We start from the raw sequence: 8,426 nt of genomic DNA, 5'->3' as shown, positions 1-8,426 counted from the left end.
TCTTGGTCTGTCCATCTGTTTGAGGATGGTAAGCTGAGCTAAAGTTCAACTTCGTATCCATTGACTCATGCAATTTCTGCCAAAAATGTGATGTGAACTGTGTACCCCTATCCAAAACAATCTTCTTTGGTACACCATGTAAACATACAATCCTTTCCATATATAACTCTGCTAACTTTGCACTTGAATAAGTTACATTGACTAGAATGAAATGGGCCACTTTTGTCAGACAATCAATAATCACCCAGATAGAGTCAAATCCTCTCTGTGTACGAGGTAATCCAACTATAAAGTCCATTCCAACTTCATCCCACTTCCACTCGGGTATCTTCATAGGCTGTAGCAAACCTGCTAGCCTTTGATGTTCTGCTTTCACTCTTTGGCATGTATCACATATAGTCACATATTCAGCTACATCTCTTTTTAGTCCATACCACCAGTATCTCTCTTTAAGATCAAGATACATTTTAGTACTTCCTGGGTGTATGGAATAGGCTGAGTCATGAGCTTCCCTCAGGATAGACTCCCTAATAGATTTTACTTCTGGCACACAAATCCTTTTACTAAACCATACTGTCCCTTGATCATCCATATGGAATCCTGGGGCTTTACCAATCACTATACGCTCTGTAATATCCTTGATCCTCTCATCACCCAACTGTCCTTTATGAATCTCTTGTTCTAGAGTGGATTCCACCTCTAACTCCATGGTGTTGGCCACAATACCCAAATTCAAGTATTTGAACTCCTCACACAACTCTTTAGGTAGTTGAGTTGTATAGGCCATGTTCACATAACTCCTTCTACTCAAGGCATCTGCTACAACATTAGCCTTTCCCGGGTGATAGTGGATATCCAAACCATAATCCTTGATTAACTCGAGCCATCTATGCTGCCTCAGATTCAGATCTGACTGCGTGAATATATACTTCAACTCTTATGGTCCATATAAATCTCGCACTTATGACCAATCAAGTAGTGCCTCCATATCTTAAGGGCATGCACCACAGCTGCCAATTCCAGATCATGAGTCAGATAATTTAACTCATGTTTTCTCAGCTGTCTAGATGCGTAGGCAACAACTCTGCCTTCTTGCATAAGAACACCTCCTAGACCTTGCCGTGAGGCATCACAATTGATAGAGAAACTTTTGGTGAGATCAGGTAAGATGAGCACTGGAGCAGAAGTCAGTCTCTTCTTCAACTCCTCAAAACTGTCCTGGCATTGTTTAGTCCATACAAATTTGGCATTCTTCTCTAACAACACAGTCATGGGCTTGGCTAACTTAGAGAATCCCTCGATGAATCTCCTATAATACCTAGCCATACCCAGGAAACTCCGAATCTCACTAACATCTTTGGGTGGCTTCCAACTCAACACATCTCTAACCTTCTTGGGGTCTACTACTACTCCTCCATTAGAGATTATGTGACCAAGGAAAGATACTTCTTTTAGCCAGAACTCACATTTGCTGAACTTGGCATAAAGTTGATGTTCTCTAAGCTTCTGCAACACCAATCTCAAATGTTCTTCATGCTCTTCTTCATTCTTAGAATACACTAGTATGTCATCAATGAACACGACGACAAACTTATCAAGGTACTCCATGAACACTTTGTTCATCAGATACATGAAGTAGGTAGGTGCATTTGTTAGACCAAAAGACATGACTGTGAACTCATACAGTCCGTAACGGGTCACAAAGGTGGTCTTGGGGATGTCAGTACGCCTTATCCTCAACTAATGGTATCCAGATCGAAGGTCAATCTTGGAAAACACACAAGCCCCTTTCAATTGGTCAAATAGGTCATCAATTCTAGGTAATGGGTACTTGTTCTTAATTGTGACCTCATTAAGTGACCTATAGTCTATGCACATCCTTTGTGTACCATCCTTCTTTTCTACAAATAGTACTGGTGCACCCCAAGGTGATGAACTAGGTTGAACATAACCCTTGTCTAACAATTCCCTTAATTGTTTCTTAAGTTCTGCTAATTCATTCACTCCCATTCTATAGGGTCTCTTAGCTATGGGTGCAGTTCCAGGTAAAAGTTCAATTATAAACTCAATGTCTCGGTCAGGTGGCATACCTGGCAATTCCTCAGGGAAGACATCCGGGTACTCATTTACTATCCTTATATCTTCTATGGTTGTGCCTTCCAACTGATTAACCCGGCAGATTTCTGCAGCTGACTGAGTTGCCACATACACCACTTCTTCTCTAGTTGAAGTGATAAGATTCACAGAACTATTACCACTATTAATAACTGCTTTCTGCAACCTTAGCCAATCCACACCCAAGATGACATCGATACTAGTGGAATTTATGACTACAAGATTTGCTTGAAATTCTACCCCCCTTATGCTGAGACTAACAGCTAAGCATATCCACTCTGCTTTCATTACCCCACCAGGTGAGCTTACTAACATGTGTTTCTTCATAACACTTACTGGAATACCATGCTTCTTTATGAATGTATATGTTATGAAGGAATGCGAAGCACCAGAATCAAAAAGTACTGTAGCTGAGTTTGAGTTGACCGAAAACGTACCGATCACCACATCCGGTGCCTCCTGAGCTGTTTCAGCGGTAACATGGTTCACCTTTCCCTGAACGTAGTTCTGCTGTGAGTTAGTCTTCTTAGGGCATCTATTGGAGTAATGTCCCAGCTCTCCACAATTGAAGCACTTGTTGTCATTAACTGCATTTGGCGCTTTTGGTGCGCCATTCCTCTGCGGAGCATTGGGGGCATTATTCCTCACTGGTACATTATTGGGTTGCTGCTGGCACTGAGCTGGTGCCTTGTACTGCTGTTGCTGCTGTTGTGCATGCTGCTGCTACTGGTTGCGGTTGGGACCTATCTAACCTTGATAGCGCTGCTGAGGTTGAGTTTGTTGAGGGTTGGTATGGAAGCGAGAGTTGCTCTCAGATTGCTGTCCTTGAAATTTCCTCTTCTTGTCCTCCATCTGGCGGCACTTGTTCTCAATCACTAAAGCTTTGTCCACCAGCTGCTGGAAGTTAGCAAAGGTATGGGACAACAGCTGGTACTGGAGACCATCATTCAAGCCCTCCATAAATAGCTCCTGCCGCTTTCCATCATCGTCTACCTCAGTAGGTGCATACCGTGACAATTGTATAAACTTGTCACGATATTCAGCAACAGTCATGCTCCCCTACTTGAGAGCCAAGAACTCCTTCTTCAGCTTCATCAGTCCTGTAGGTACATGGTGAGTGTGGAAGGCACTGCGGAACTTGGCCCAAGTGATGGGATTAGCTTCAGTGCGGCCGAAGCGGAATGAATCCCACCAATCCTGTGCAGCTCCCTGCAACTGTCCAGAAGCATATAAAACTTTCTCCCTATTATCACATTGGGCAATCTCCAGTTGGCTCTCAATGGCACGTAGCCAATCATCAGCTTGGAGTGGATCGGCAGAGTGCTTGAATACAGGTGGATGTCCTTTCAGAAATTCTCCCCTCTTATCTCTGACATGAGGGGGTGCATTCCCATTCCCTTGCCCCATGTTCTGCATGTTTTGGGCCATCTGTTGAAGCAACTGGGTCTGCATCATCATTAGCTGCTCCATAGTGACTGGGGGTGGTGGCGGCGGTTCCTCGCCTCCCTGGTTGTTCCTCCTGGTGTTTACCATCTGTAGAGGCATCATATAAGTCTCACATGTCTAAGCATATAACTCTTACAAGATACTGGTGTAACAAGAGTAGGTGTAGACAAGAGATATATGTAGGGTATGCAAGAAGATATTTGTTCTGAACTTTTCCAGCAAGTTGGATAACAGCTGTGCTGTAAAACGAGCATATCTTACTCTCTGATTGTCATATGACTGCGTAGCATATCTTTCTGGAAAGCTTATGAAATTCTCTACAACGTTTGTTTAGAACACTTTTTCAGATTCTGACGTTTACTTAGTCAAATACAAACGATAAGCAGTACTGTTCCGGAATCCTGACAGCGCAGAAACCTCAACTTACAACAGCTGTATCTCATAATTTATAATAGCTATTGAGGTGATTCCAGAGCCAAAAGAAAGATGTTGAAGTCTACTTATCTCCATAAAAATTTCATGACCTTTGAGTATCTAGATTACGAGATATAAACTGATAAAGACAGACTATTCCGAATGATACAGAATGGACAGCATGATAAAACGAAACCCAACTATTTATTCATAATATCCTTAAACCTTAACCTTAACTAAATGACCGTGGACATGCCCACAAGTCATCACAATCATATCAAAGATCCAAATCAAACATTATTCATAATGATAAACATCCAACCATGCAACTAACACTTGTCCAACCATTAAAAGAAAGAAACTAAATACTCTCTCACGTAGCTACGCGTGCTTATTACATATTTTTAAGACTCTCCTATGGGTACGGGTCGATGGTGGTGCTGGTGTTGGGTCTCCAGACTCTCCTCTGGTCCTCGGGGGTGACTGAGCGGGTACTCCTGAATCTTCCACATCTGGACCTCCTAGTTGCTGCTTCAGTGTAGCGTTCTCATGAGCCAGCTGCATGTAGGCCCTCCCCATGACATCGAGCTCATCCAGGGCCTGATCCAAGTCAGTGTGGGTCTCGGCCAAGCACAACAAGGTAGGCCTCAGCCTCAGGTTTGCCTCTCCAAGTGGTGTAGCAAAGTTGCATGTAGACTGTCTGCTCCGACGGCGGGGAAGATAGCGGTCATCCTCCTAGGCCGCGGTTGACCATCAACGCCTGTCGAGCTGCATCCCTGATGATGGCCGCACATGTGAGCCATGCAGTGGTGACGTGGTGGATGTAGCGCACCCGAGTCCCCTCTCGGATGTACACTTCTGTCTCCCAGAAGCCGGTGTAGTCGGGGTGGGTCCAATGCTCCGTCCTGTACTGTACAGTGCCTCCGGGGTGGTAGCGATGCACAAGTGCGAGAAGCCTAGGGTGGTAGTAGCCATCACCCTCCAAGTCATAGTGGATCTCCGCAATCCATCCCTGAGCCAACGGTGCATTGTGATCATCATCATTGTCATCATCCCCATCGTCTCCACCGTCTCCATCGTCTCCACCATCTCCACCATCATCACCTCCATCAGCATCAGAATCATCAGAACCATCTCCATCATCGGGGTCACCTGCTCCCTCCTAGCCACTTTGTTCCTGCATTTCCTCGGGATCTTCCTCAGACTCCTCTATCTCAATGGGTCCCTCGAACATGGGTCCCTCCTCTGTTTCTTCATCCATTGGATCCTCCAACAAGTCCCCTAGAGGTTCCCCCATGGGCACCTCCACAGGTGGTTCCTCCTCTTGGTTCCTTAGAGCCTCCACAAGGTGTGCCGGGACACGCTTGCCCAAAGTGAACCTGGTCCTCCTAGTGGGCATCAAGATGGTCCTCTTGCACGGGGTCTGCTTGGTATGGGCCATCTACAAGAATGAAAAGGTTGAGTATTAGAACAAAATAATTTTAGCAACAGATAAAGAACAGAATATAAGCAAAAATTTTATAGCAAAGTAAAAGTAGTAAAGATAATGAAATCCTAAAAACGTCCATTTCTTTCTAGGTTGTTTGTCCTACAGTCAGTTATAGCTCTGATACCAATTTGTCGCACCTAATTTTGCAAAGCAAAACCAAGTACTCATATATGTGCGCCCAGGATGTCCAAACACACACATATACCACAAATTGTAATAGTACCAAAGTAAAGTACTTATTACATCGCATATCTCATCATAAAGTTAAATACAAAGTTTGCTCGAAGGCAATATTATTACAATCACAGCGGAATAACTAGCCCAACTGCCACAGGGACTCCAACTGGTGAACGTCTCCCTAGTAGTCCTGGACATCCTCCGGAAACTCTTCATATCCATTATCTGTTACCCATCCGGGATTTTCATTGGATGTAAAGCAAGTGTAAGCTCACCATGCTTAGCAAGTATATCAAAGGGGTCTATGAGGCTCAAATAGGCTTGTCACTGTTTGACTGCGGTTCGCAATTTTAGTTGATCAATTTTTAGCAACCTAAATTACTACTTTAATGAACAGTCTCAATTCCCAAGTGGTATTAAAGTATCATCAAGCTTTATCTCAATTCCCAACCATCCATCATCCACAGTAACCACTAATCTCAAAGGATCCAGACCGCTCGTATCTGTGAGCATGGCTGTTATAACAGGTTAATTATTTCTGCAGAAATTGTACATATTTACCCACCGAGCCATGATTCCCAATGCCGAGGTTCACGAGACCCACTACACCTCTTCCTAGGAAGTGTGGCAGAGTTTCACTATGAAACCCTTAGCTAGTTGCACTAACAGATCGTAGCTACAAAGGAATGGCACACGTGGGCATCGCAGCACGGTGCACACCCTAATAGAAAAAAGGAAAGATACCCTCTTACCCCTTACTAGAGCTACAGACGAGCTAGTACAAACTAGATAATAGGTTAAAGTCAGAGCCATTTGACACTCAGGGTTGTACGGTCCCTCCTGGGTTGCCACTTCAGGATTAAGTCCTTATGGAGAGGCACTAGAGTACTCAACCCCGTACTCCAGCCCCCTATCTGTTGCTAAAAGGTTCCATTTTATCACATTGCATATAGTCTTTAAATATGTTTAACAATTACTTCATGTTAAGCGCTGCAGCATCTATCCAAAATGCCTACCCAATAAACCCAGGTATCAAGGATATGTGGTACAAAGAATCATCTAGGTAAAGTCCTTAAAGGCAATTCAAATTAAACTCATGCATGAATGTAAGTGGTAGTAGTTCATAGGTAACAAGGGGCCTTTGGTACACTTGCCTTCCTCAAAGTCATCCTGGGAGTACTACTGATCCTACTAGGGGTCCTTAGTCACCTCGAATGGCTCACCCTCTAATCGTGATCCAATCATCAATTAAGCATCATTCCAATCATTACATGCATACAAGATAGAACTCCATTAGAACAGTACACCAAATAGTGAAAACATATGTTGAAAAGCTTACAGATCTATTCTACCCATTGCTATGAACATATGAGCGAAAGAATCACTCAAATCGGACTTAAAACGTGAAAGTTATGCATGAAATAAGATGTAATGGCAATTCTATAAATAAAGTAACCTATTTTTGAATTAAAATAATTAAAAATCTGAATTTAAATGAAATTTGGACCGGGCATACTATTTCTAGAAACTATAGGGACTTGAACGAATAAAAATAGGACTAAATAAAAATTAATTTGAATTACGCGGGACTGCGGGTTGATTACTAGAAAAAGCGAGGGCCGCGCCAGGCAAGGCAGGCCGGGAAGGGGGACGAAGAAGGCCGGGCTAGCTGGAGTTGGGCCAGAAGGTGACTTTCTCTCTTTTTTTTCCAAATCAAATGTTTATCCAATTCTATTTTCTCCATTTTCATTTTAAGCCAAATTCAAATAAGTTTTGAATGCAAATTTCAAATCATCTAGCCCTACACTCAATCAAAACCCATATGACTCGGCATGAATGCAACAAACAAGTTTCTAAACTTATAGTTTATTTTATTTATACAATATTTATTATTTGGCCTATGTTAGAAATACCTAGAAAATGTATAAATAGGGCAATAATTTAATTGCTAATTGCAGTAGAATTTTGGATGTTACAAACCAGGGACGGCACCAGTGTCTAGAAGAGCATATAGGATGCCACCCAAAGAACTAGTAGAATTGAAAATGTAACTACAGGAGTTGTTAGACAAGGGTTTCATTCAACCCAGTTCATCACCTTAGGGATGCCCTACTATCTTCATGAAGAAGAAGGACGAAACCTTAAGGTTATGTGTTGACTATCGGCCGTTAAATGAAGTCACCATAAAGAACAAATACCCCTTACCTCGAATTGATTTGCTTTTTGATCAACTTGTGGGAGCTAAGGTCTTCTCAAAAATAGACTTGAGATCAGGCTATCACTAGATTAAGATCAGACGAGAAGATGTGCCGAAGACTACGTTTACTACCCGATATGGTCTATATGAGTATCTAGTCATGTCTTTTGGGCTGACCAATGCCCCGGCTCATTTCATGTATCTGATGAACTCAGTTTTCATGCCTAAGTTGGATAAGTTTGTCGTGGTGTTAATTGATGACATTCTTATATATTCTAAGAGCAAAAAGGAACATGCGGAACATCTCCGCATTGTTCTACAAAGATTAAGAGATCACCAACTATATGCCAAATTCAGCAAATGTGCATTTTGGTTGGAGGAAATACAATTTCTAGGTCATGTGCTATCTGCTGAAGGTATAGCTGTTGATCCAAGCAAGGTAGAAGAAGTCCTTAACTAGAAAGCATCTACAACTATTCATCAAGTTCGTAGTTTCCTAGGGTTGGTAGGGTATTACCGTCGGTTTATCCCTAACTTCTCCAGAATTGCGAAGCTAATTATTGGACTATTGAAAAATCAAACTAAGTT

This window comes from Miscanthus floridulus, chromosome 11, assembly GCF_019320115.1.
Source record: "Miscanthus floridulus cultivar M001 chromosome 11, ASM1932011v1, whole genome shotgun sequence".
In the NCBI taxonomy this organism is placed as follows: Eukaryota; Viridiplantae; Streptophyta; class Magnoliopsida; order Poales; family Poaceae; genus Miscanthus; species Miscanthus floridulus.
Note: the sequence above shows the minus strand (reverse complement) of the source record.